The following is a 9,290-nucleotide window of genomic DNA, read 5'->3' on the forward strand; positions in this document are numbered from 1 at the left end:
CCGAGTTGAGGTCAACAATGGGTTCGGATGAATAGTGGCGGGAACGCCGGGCGTCTGCTGCCCCTGTCCCGGGAAACAATGGTCGGTAGCTGACAACGACGACTGAGGGAAGGTGCAAATGGTTGGTATGGCGGTCGCTGCGTTTCGGGTATGTGACGGAGAAGTCAAAGGCTTATGATTCTGGGTGCATACGGGGCAATGGACTTTCTCGGAATACACCGCATCTGTCAAATATCGGTTAGATGAGCCGTGGATTTTTGGAACGACTTTCACTCGCAAAATATTTCTTAATATTCTTTAGTTTACTCTGATACATAATTTATTTCGATAGTAATTCCCTTTCCACTATTTTTTATTGATTCAGTGCACATTAGGGTGCCTCATTTTGCCACTTTTTTTAAGGAGTGAATCGTAATACCCGGCAAAAGTTGCGTACCTGGGTGGGTATTACATATATGATTTTTTTTCAAAATCGGTTAATATATTGTGTTTGCCATTTTGTCATGAAATTATGAAATTTTTAATGAAAAACGTTAAAAATGTAAATAATTTAAATTCAGTTTCAGCAAGCACTCATTTTTTCCAATGGTGCATATCATTTGTATGTTCTTGATATTTTAGACCGAATACGTCAGCTCTATTCCTTTGAATTATCGAGAAAATGACCTTTTATCGTATGCCCGAAAGCAATTTTTGTGGGTAGGCAACCCGCAAAAAGGTTGAAGTCTACCCTTGACAACTTCAGACATGATTTACACGTTTTTGACTGAAAAACATCTCTATTTCGCGTCATTTATCGCATGCACAGCGTATAATGAGACTGTTTGTTGCGGGTTAGCCGATTAAGAAAAAAAAATCGTATCTGTAATGCCCACCCGGGTACGCAACTTTTGCCGGGTATTACGATTCGCTCCTTAAAAAAAGTGGCAAAACGAGACACCCTAGTGCACATATGATTATTGTGATAAGCATCAAAATGATATCGATGGTTTCATGACCGTGTAAAAAGTTTGTTTTAACATTGACTAACACGATCATTTTTTTCCGATCCTCCGAGTGATATATCTAGCGATGGGTTTTCAGGGACCAAATAAATGATCGCTCGGAATGACTGCTCGGGAAAAGTGTGTAATATTCCCCAAAAGGGAGAGCTCCGTACTCCAAAAAGTTAAAGTACTTGTTTAGCTTACTTATTGGTTCAAAGGCGAAACATTTAGTATGCATCAATAGTTTTTGATTGATATTATCCAATGCATACAAATATTGTTTGAACCCACCGTGACAGTATTCAACTTTGAAATTATTAAATTTATTACTATCTTGAGTTATTCACTTTTATTATAATTGTATAATAATACATAATCCTCTTCTGATGCATAGGCACCATTGGATTTTCTTCATGCACTTCCGATAACGTTCTGATGAAATGATGTATTTCATCCACTTACGATAGAAATGAAAATATAATAGCAATAACAATAATCATGTTGTAATAGTTACGATGAAATAAGCATCTAAGAGCACGCCAATAGAATATTTATTTGAAATCATATTTTATCAATGGCCACAGGCCAACAAAAAATTTTGCTTGAAAACTTTAATTTATTTTAATAGCTGATCTTTATAGATTTTTATGTGCTGAATCCAAATCTGACCTTAGTTTTTTGTATCGCCCATAGTTTCCTAGCAATATGTATTTAATATTTAGTCAAATACCCCTCTACGGTATACAGGGAAATCAATGAAACACTGTGTTACATCATAAAATTGTTTGTATTTACTGTTCACTACATCGTGATAAAACTGTTTGTATCTACTACAGCGTGATAATACAGGGTTCACTTGTCAACTGGAATTGGTCTACATTTTCTTTCCCTTTTTTCCTTAAAGCTTCTTGTGTAACTTTTTCTGCGATGAATCGCTTGCTAAACTTCTCGGTGAGGTACCAACAGTAATCCCCATTATCTTCGTTCATTAGACCTACTTTTTCAATTTTATTAAACTATAAAAAAGCTGTTAAATTATAAACATATTGCTTGATTTCATAAATTTAACTGTAAAATGTGAATAGATGGTGGGTGATACAACTTCAAAACCATCATATCTGAATTCAGCAGCTTAAAAAATATATGAGTAAGGTATTTTCAGTAAAAAAGTTTTTTCATTGTTGACCTGTGTATTTTTTTATAGGATAGCGAGGATATTAAATCAAGTTCTCCAGCAGCGACGATGTGGTAACCCTTACGGTGAGCGATTGTTGGAGGAAGACGGATAGGGAACTTGCAAAGGTATAGTAATGCAAAGGTCGGCCCGCCTATGTAGGTGTGGCCCTGTCAGAAGGTGACATCGGGGCTAGGGGTGGCGACGGCGCGCGGTTGTTTGGCGAGGGATCGGCCGTCCCTGAAAGGCGCCTCGGAAGTGCATGGGACAGGGGTACGTCCAAAAGCGCTGTTAATTAGGATGGAAGAGGCGACGAGGGAGTCTGAAATACAAGCACTCCATTTCTAAATGAAGCCTACGATGATTGAGGCACTGGCATAACCACACATAAACTCACCCTCACCGCGCAAAAGACTTCTTCAAACATGTACATATTCTACCAATGATATCGCATTCCTACAAATTTCAAAAAAGGTAAATAATTTCCGTACTCAATTCCAATTAATCAACGACGAATACAAATAACAATTTTTGCTTGCGCATTATCGGTTCTATATGTTGAAGATATTTATAATACCAAAACGCTAAATTTCAGGAGTGGTAAGATTCTCTTCACAAACCCTGCTATTTTTTACACCCTCATGTGACAAAAATATGAGGCAACATTAAAAGCCAGCGAATAAGCGGCTACTCTCTTGATTAATTCTCATTCAACTATACGTCAGCCCCACCACTTGTATGCTAGATTAACGATGCATTAGCAATCACTGTGCTTTCTTCTTGATTTCAGCTTAGTAAATGCTTAAAACTAGAGAAGAAAATGTCACCTGCATCACTATCCAAAGATAGAAACGTACTAAACGAAACGAAACTATTTTTTTATGGAATGCTTTTGTTCAGTATACGCCTCCAATACATCGATATTGAGTTTGTCCATGCCACTAAGTTTTGAAAAATAAGGAACGGTGGGGCTTCAGTTGCATTAATACTTTCTATCTCAAAGCACTGCAGGAACAAGTGACTGTGTACTCAGTCACGCGCACGAGTGCAAAGTTAAATACACCAAAGGATGAAGTTCACCATGAAAAAATATTTGACATCCGGGATTCAAACCCGGATCTCCCGATTGCCGGTCAGGTGTGTTAGCCAGTTACAACACCACATCCCGAAAGTTCACTCTAAGAATATGGCTTGGTGGTGTAACTGGCTTACACACCTGACCGGTATTCGGGAGATCCGGGTTCGAATCCCGGCTAAGTCAAATATTTTTTCATGGAGAACTTCATCCGTTGGTGTATTTTGCTTTCTATCTCAATCAACGATTCATTTTCCTCAAAACTACGACATATTTTGCTCAAGTAAATCGCTTTCATTATAACAGTCTCCTTCACATAAACTCTCGGAAGGGATTGGTAATTTACTGCATCAGTGTATCATTAGTTGAGAGACTTTGGGAAAAAATGACACGGCTATTAACTAAAAGACACAGGGTGCTTCACAGCCACAAAAAGCAATGGGGAAGTATATGGAAGACCATTTACTCTTGAGCCTGCTTTAACTACAGTACTGAACCCGGTGATATTTTTTTGCGTAAGGTAGGGCTAATAGAATGTACCACAGTAAAGAAACTCTTACGTAGATATGAGGTAGGTACTCGGAAAACATATTTTTCTCGTACAACTCAAGTCTTGAGCAGCCAAACAAAGAATGAGAGACCGCAAAAAAGGAATAGAAGCATAAAAGACTACATTCACCTAGTAATTATTTCGGAAGACGTATTTTTTTGCTCGGGCGAAGGGGGTGTACTTAACTTGCTAACATTGTTTTGACTAGCTTAATTAGGTAAGGCAGAAGATCTCCACCAAAGTCTGCTGCTGTGGTATAGACCCACTGCTTACCCGACCAAAGCTAGATAATTTTGAAGAAGAAAAAATCCAAACGGCATAATTAGATGCCGAAAGGATACGCAAGTAGTTAGCACAAAAGAAGAACAGCAAGGAATGACGAGAATTGCAGACGGAGGAATTGGAGGCGCACGTTCCTCCCTCGCCACAAGCCGTATCCGGTCTTTTGACAACTCACTACTCCTTCAAAAGACTCTCCATCAACTTTAAATGTTCAGCATATGAAGATGAAAAACACTGTAACTTTTTCTTTTCCTCAAATATAAAAAAAATCATTTACGGTAAAATTTTCAACGCAGAGATAAAAATTTTCAATTTTTGAGATACATTCAAATTTTTCAAATTTGAGATAGAGCCAGCCATTGAACGGTTGTTTACTCTTTACCTCTCCTCCGAAAATTTCAAGATGTTAGAATAATTTTCGGAATGGTAATCAGCCGCCAAAATAGAGTGATCTAACGGGGTGCTTGCGCGCTTTTAAGAGGGATCTAGCGTAGCCCGAGGCCGCGAGAATAGGTTCAAAATTAACGTTATCAAATTGAAATCCGGAAAAATTCCGGATATATAGAGTAAACCTTTTCAATACAACAATATTTTCCTGCATGCCAAATAAAAAAATGCATATGAGAAAACAGTGAGGTGCAATTTTCAAATTTTAGGTACAGGAAACTGATGACCATTTTATCACGCTTTTGTCTTATTCACATTACGATTGTTCCAGCGATTGTCGGAACTATCGTGCATTCACACGACGGTTGTTAAAACCTGTGCTGCTTTCTAGTGCTGACATCTAAAGTGAACGGGAAATTGACGGTTAGCAAAGCTGTCGAGGTATGCAGGGACAAGATATTACTGTGTTCAACGTGTATTTACCGAATAATTTTTCTTCCGCCCATATTCTTTGTTCCAAGGACAAATCCATGAAAAAAATAGAGCTTCACGAGCTTTTCGTCTTTCTCTTGTCGCTTCCGTTTCCGGTCTCCCAGCGCCTAACCATCGTAAAGTGGTAACGTTCGGAACTACGTCTACTATTGTCAGGACATGCATTCACACGGCTAGTTCGGCCAACTATCGTTAGGACGATCGCTCGGACAATCGTAATGTGAACGAGGCATTTGCTATGCTCGCTTTCTTGTTTGTCCTTCCGGGGAAAATCTTGCAGCTCAATTTTCGACCGTTTCCTAATTATCTACAGCGCTGAAGTTTTCAGGATAGCTCTGACCTGAATGACAAAGCAATGTTCTAACACTTTTACCACGATTGGAACAGTGTTTCGAGTAATATAAAGAAATAAAAATTAAATCTGAGGTTCCAAAAATAGCCATGAAAATCTAATGAAGACGCTTCAATCGTTTAATCATCAATCATACAATATAGTATTTGGTTGTTAAGCGCTAATTTGTGGATTTTTTTGTCGTTTACATTTAATAGAAGCCTGCGATTTACCATTAATAGTAATAATAATAATGTTTATTTTTCCACACAAATATAAATTTTAAGATTTACATGGCAACAGGAGCATAGGTTCCCCTTTGGAGTTAATACTCCGCTATCGGATTACCGACTCGTTCTTCAGTTAGAGTGCTTTCGTACATATTACACAAAAAATGTTACCTTGCTAGATCATTCGTATTGAGTAATAATAAGCTCCCTAGCATATGAAACACATATAATATGTAAACATAATATATATAAATAAGCATATAATAGAATATGAAACCACTTAATTACATAAAAACAATAATAGAATCTCATTCCATTCATCACAATACCTCATTCAACTAAGCAAATGTGAAACATCATCATGAGCAAACAACCACATCTTTACCCTTTTGCAATATCTGTATACATTCATTTCGTCAGTTATGTATTTTGGTAACTCACAGTAAATTTTCGGTCCCAATAATACGTAGGTAACTTTGTTTGAATAATTCTGTTCTTGGTCTGGGTATGTGAAAAGTATTACAATAGGATATTATGTGATATTGGTAAGTTCTTTTCACCACCTCTAATATAAAATACTCTAAGGACCTTATAAACAAATAAATACCTCAAAGGTAAGATGTATATTTTTTTGAATAGGGGAAGGGAATGAGTTAACGTTGATGCCCTCAGCATTACCCTTATCACCTTTTTCTGAGATACCAGGAGTGGTTGCAAATTAAATTCCTTTAATGATTTTCCCTGATAATTGTATTTTTCTACTATATACAGTTACTTCAACGGAATAAGTTATGAGCAGGTAAGTTATTCAGCAGGAAAGACTGGTCAAAGGGGAAGCATGCGTCATCTTAAGTGTGGATAGCGTGGTCCAAGGCAAGGGAGAGAGGTTGAGGCCATTTAACACTAGAACGTCCGAGGGGATCAATTTGATTCTTTTTCGATTTGCAACTTATTTATTTTGGAAACCAAAATAGGTAGAGTGATTTCGTCTCGTGACTTTTACACATTTTTAAGTTACTTTATGGGCCAAGATGAAGAACCACCAGATTTCTTTACTTTGTAAGATAATGTCATTTTCACCTTAAACGTCCGCAGGGATCAATTTGATCCCTGAGCGAGAAAAATTGTACCACGTAGGGTGATAGCCTTTGGACTTGCCGCGATGGCATTAATATTGTTGCAACTCATCATTCAAACCTTTTTACCGCCTTTCCATGCATGCAAGTTGTTATCCATCATTTCCATTACCTATTTTCCATCCATTTCAATTGCCTTCGGTCGGACAATCTGTCATAGAGTGAAGTACTTTTGTATTGACTGAAAGAAGTCTTTTAATTAGTAAACAACAATTTTTAAAGTGATATAAAATTTAAATATATTTATTTATAAGTATTTAGCATGTAAACTTATTTTAAATCCTTACAATATCTTCTCAAACTTCATTTTTTGAAAATAAATGGGAAAAAAATCAAAAAGAATATTGTCAAAAAATGAGTTTTTTTTTTGTTTTTTTTTTTTACGTCCTGCCCCATTTTTGCTTGACTGTGTGATTGACCTCACACTATTAAAACGAAATAAATGGACAAGTAAAATCAATAATATTTACGTTATAATTTCATCACCCACACCTATTTGCATATATGTGCGGATAACTCGAAGGGGATCAATTTGTTGAAGGTGAAGTGGAAGGTGAAGTCCGGACGTTCTATAGTGATAAGAAGGGAGGGGGAGGCGTGTCCTAAGGAATGCAGGATTGAGTAGTGAATGAATGAATGAATGAGGAAGGGAGGCAGGTGGGTGAGGGGAGGAGAATGGCAATCAAGTCAAGGGGTCAGGTGAGGGAGGAGTCGTGATTACACAGCCACGCGCTGCGGAGCGGAGAAAGAGAGAGAGAAGAGCGCCGACGGCAGGAGATAATTCCGGGCCGAAATGATTAATTTAAAGAGATAGCTCCCGAGTTCCTACCTTCCTTCCTTGGGAACAAAGGCAGAGACCACCGTAGCACCTCACCCCCCTGCCCCTCCGGAGGTAGCGCAAGAAGACGAAAGGGGTGGCGGCGGACGACACGGTTAGGGGTTGAAGGGTGGCGAAAAGGAGATGGACAATTAGCAAGCAATTATCGTGCCCTGAAAATCATTTCAATAATCACTTCGTTTCACATTCGTCTTTGGGCCGAAAAGCCTATTTCTCAGTTTTCAACGTTCTCTCTACCTATCCAAAAAAAAATAAAAAAAACACTGGAGACTATCTTGGTGGTGAAATAGAGTTTCTCGTGAACAAATTTGGGATTTTTTAATTTTTTCAAGCAATAATAATTCGCTGAACAGAACTCATATTGTCACTTAACACCCTTTCTTCAAAAATTCATGAGTCACATCTATTTTTCTACCTTTGACAATCCACATAATGTATTACAAAATGTAGTGGGCACGGTGGCGGTGGGGTAAAAGCCTTGCATGTTAAAGCAAAGGTCGTGGGTTCGATTGCCGCCCAGATTAGTTACCCTTATGCATTGTATGGGTGTTTATGATAGCCATATGCTGTTGTTTATTATATATTCCCGCTGTGAATGCCTTAAATGCGGGGTTTTCGGGACGGATAAGATGAATATTGTACATCTTAGAGCAAACGGCTTTATAAAAGCTGTAGCTGATCGGTAACAAGAATAAGGATAGGTTGGTAAAATTTATTTTGAATACCCCAAATGAGGAATATGGAATACTGCACTTCCAGCATATTAAGCGAAATTACAAAATTACAAAGCGATGCTGAGTAGACCAAGGACAAGAAGCTCGAAAAATACCATTCTCTATGCTTGCCCTCTGGAGTATGCTCCTATACGGAAGTGAGGCATGGACAATGACCGCAGCGGAGAAAGCAAGGATAGAGGCCTTCGAAATGTGGTGCAACAGAAGAATGATGAAAATCAAATGGATCGACCGAGTTAGTAACGAGGAAGTCCTAAGAAGCGTAGGAGAGAAGAGAAGCCTCATGAAAACCTTAATAAGAAGACGGAACAACCCTATAGGACACATCTTGAGACATGATGGCCTGATGAAGACAATCGTCGAGGGACAAGTGGAAGGCAAGAACGGAAAAGGAAGACCTCGAACAAAATATATGGAACAAGTAAAGAAGGATGTGAAAGAGAAGAAATACGTGGGTGTGAAAAGATTAGCTGATAGGAGAACTTAGTGGAGAGCTGCGTCAAACCAATCTTAGGACCAGTGATGATGATGCTTGTCAAGTTTTTCATAATTAAGTTATAACGTGCTAGTCATTTTTTCCGTATTGAAGCATCTCAAGGAGAATAGAACGTTATCATACAGTGAAAAAATTACTTGCCAATTTTGTCATTAAAATTAGTCCTAAATTTTTGTTATAAAATATTCCCTCTCTGTCCCAAAACTGTCCAGTTACCAAAACATAGCTAGTCTCGAGGCCTCAAGCTGTTATAAACTCAGCCTTTGTAATCTATTTTATGTTCCATCTCTACTGAAAACTGTTTTCAGCGATGTTTTAAGGTAGGTTTGATTCATTCATCAATCAGATTTCTTCAGAAAAGAGTTCTAGACTCTAAAAGCGTATTGAAATAGCAGATTATTTCTTCTTCTCATGTAGCCTTTTTATTAATTGGTCTTTTATCTCAAAAAGCCTTTTCAAGGGACATTAGAAAATACTTCCCCGCGCTGCAAGGCAATCAGGCAAAATACTTTCGTTTATTTCTAATGAGAATAGGTGAATTAACAGATATTCAGTTGAATATTTATATAAAAGTAGCCA

The 9,290-nt window shown here is 37.9% G+C and overlaps 1 non-coding gene across 1 annotated transcript; it reads left to right on the forward strand.

Moving 5' to 3' along the window:
- Positions 1-3,348: 3,348 nt before the first annotated feature.
- Positions 3,349-3,421, forward strand: Trnat-ggu. Its single transcript has one exon. It is a non-coding gene; the product is annotated as a tRNA-Thr (tRNA).
- Positions 3,422-9,290: the final 5,869 nt, after the last annotated feature.

Source organism: Ischnura elegans, chromosome 3, assembly GCF_921293095.1.
Source record: "Ischnura elegans chromosome 3, ioIscEleg1.1, whole genome shotgun sequence".
Classification (NCBI taxonomy): domain Eukaryota; kingdom Metazoa; phylum Arthropoda; class Insecta; order Odonata; family Coenagrionidae; genus Ischnura; species Ischnura elegans.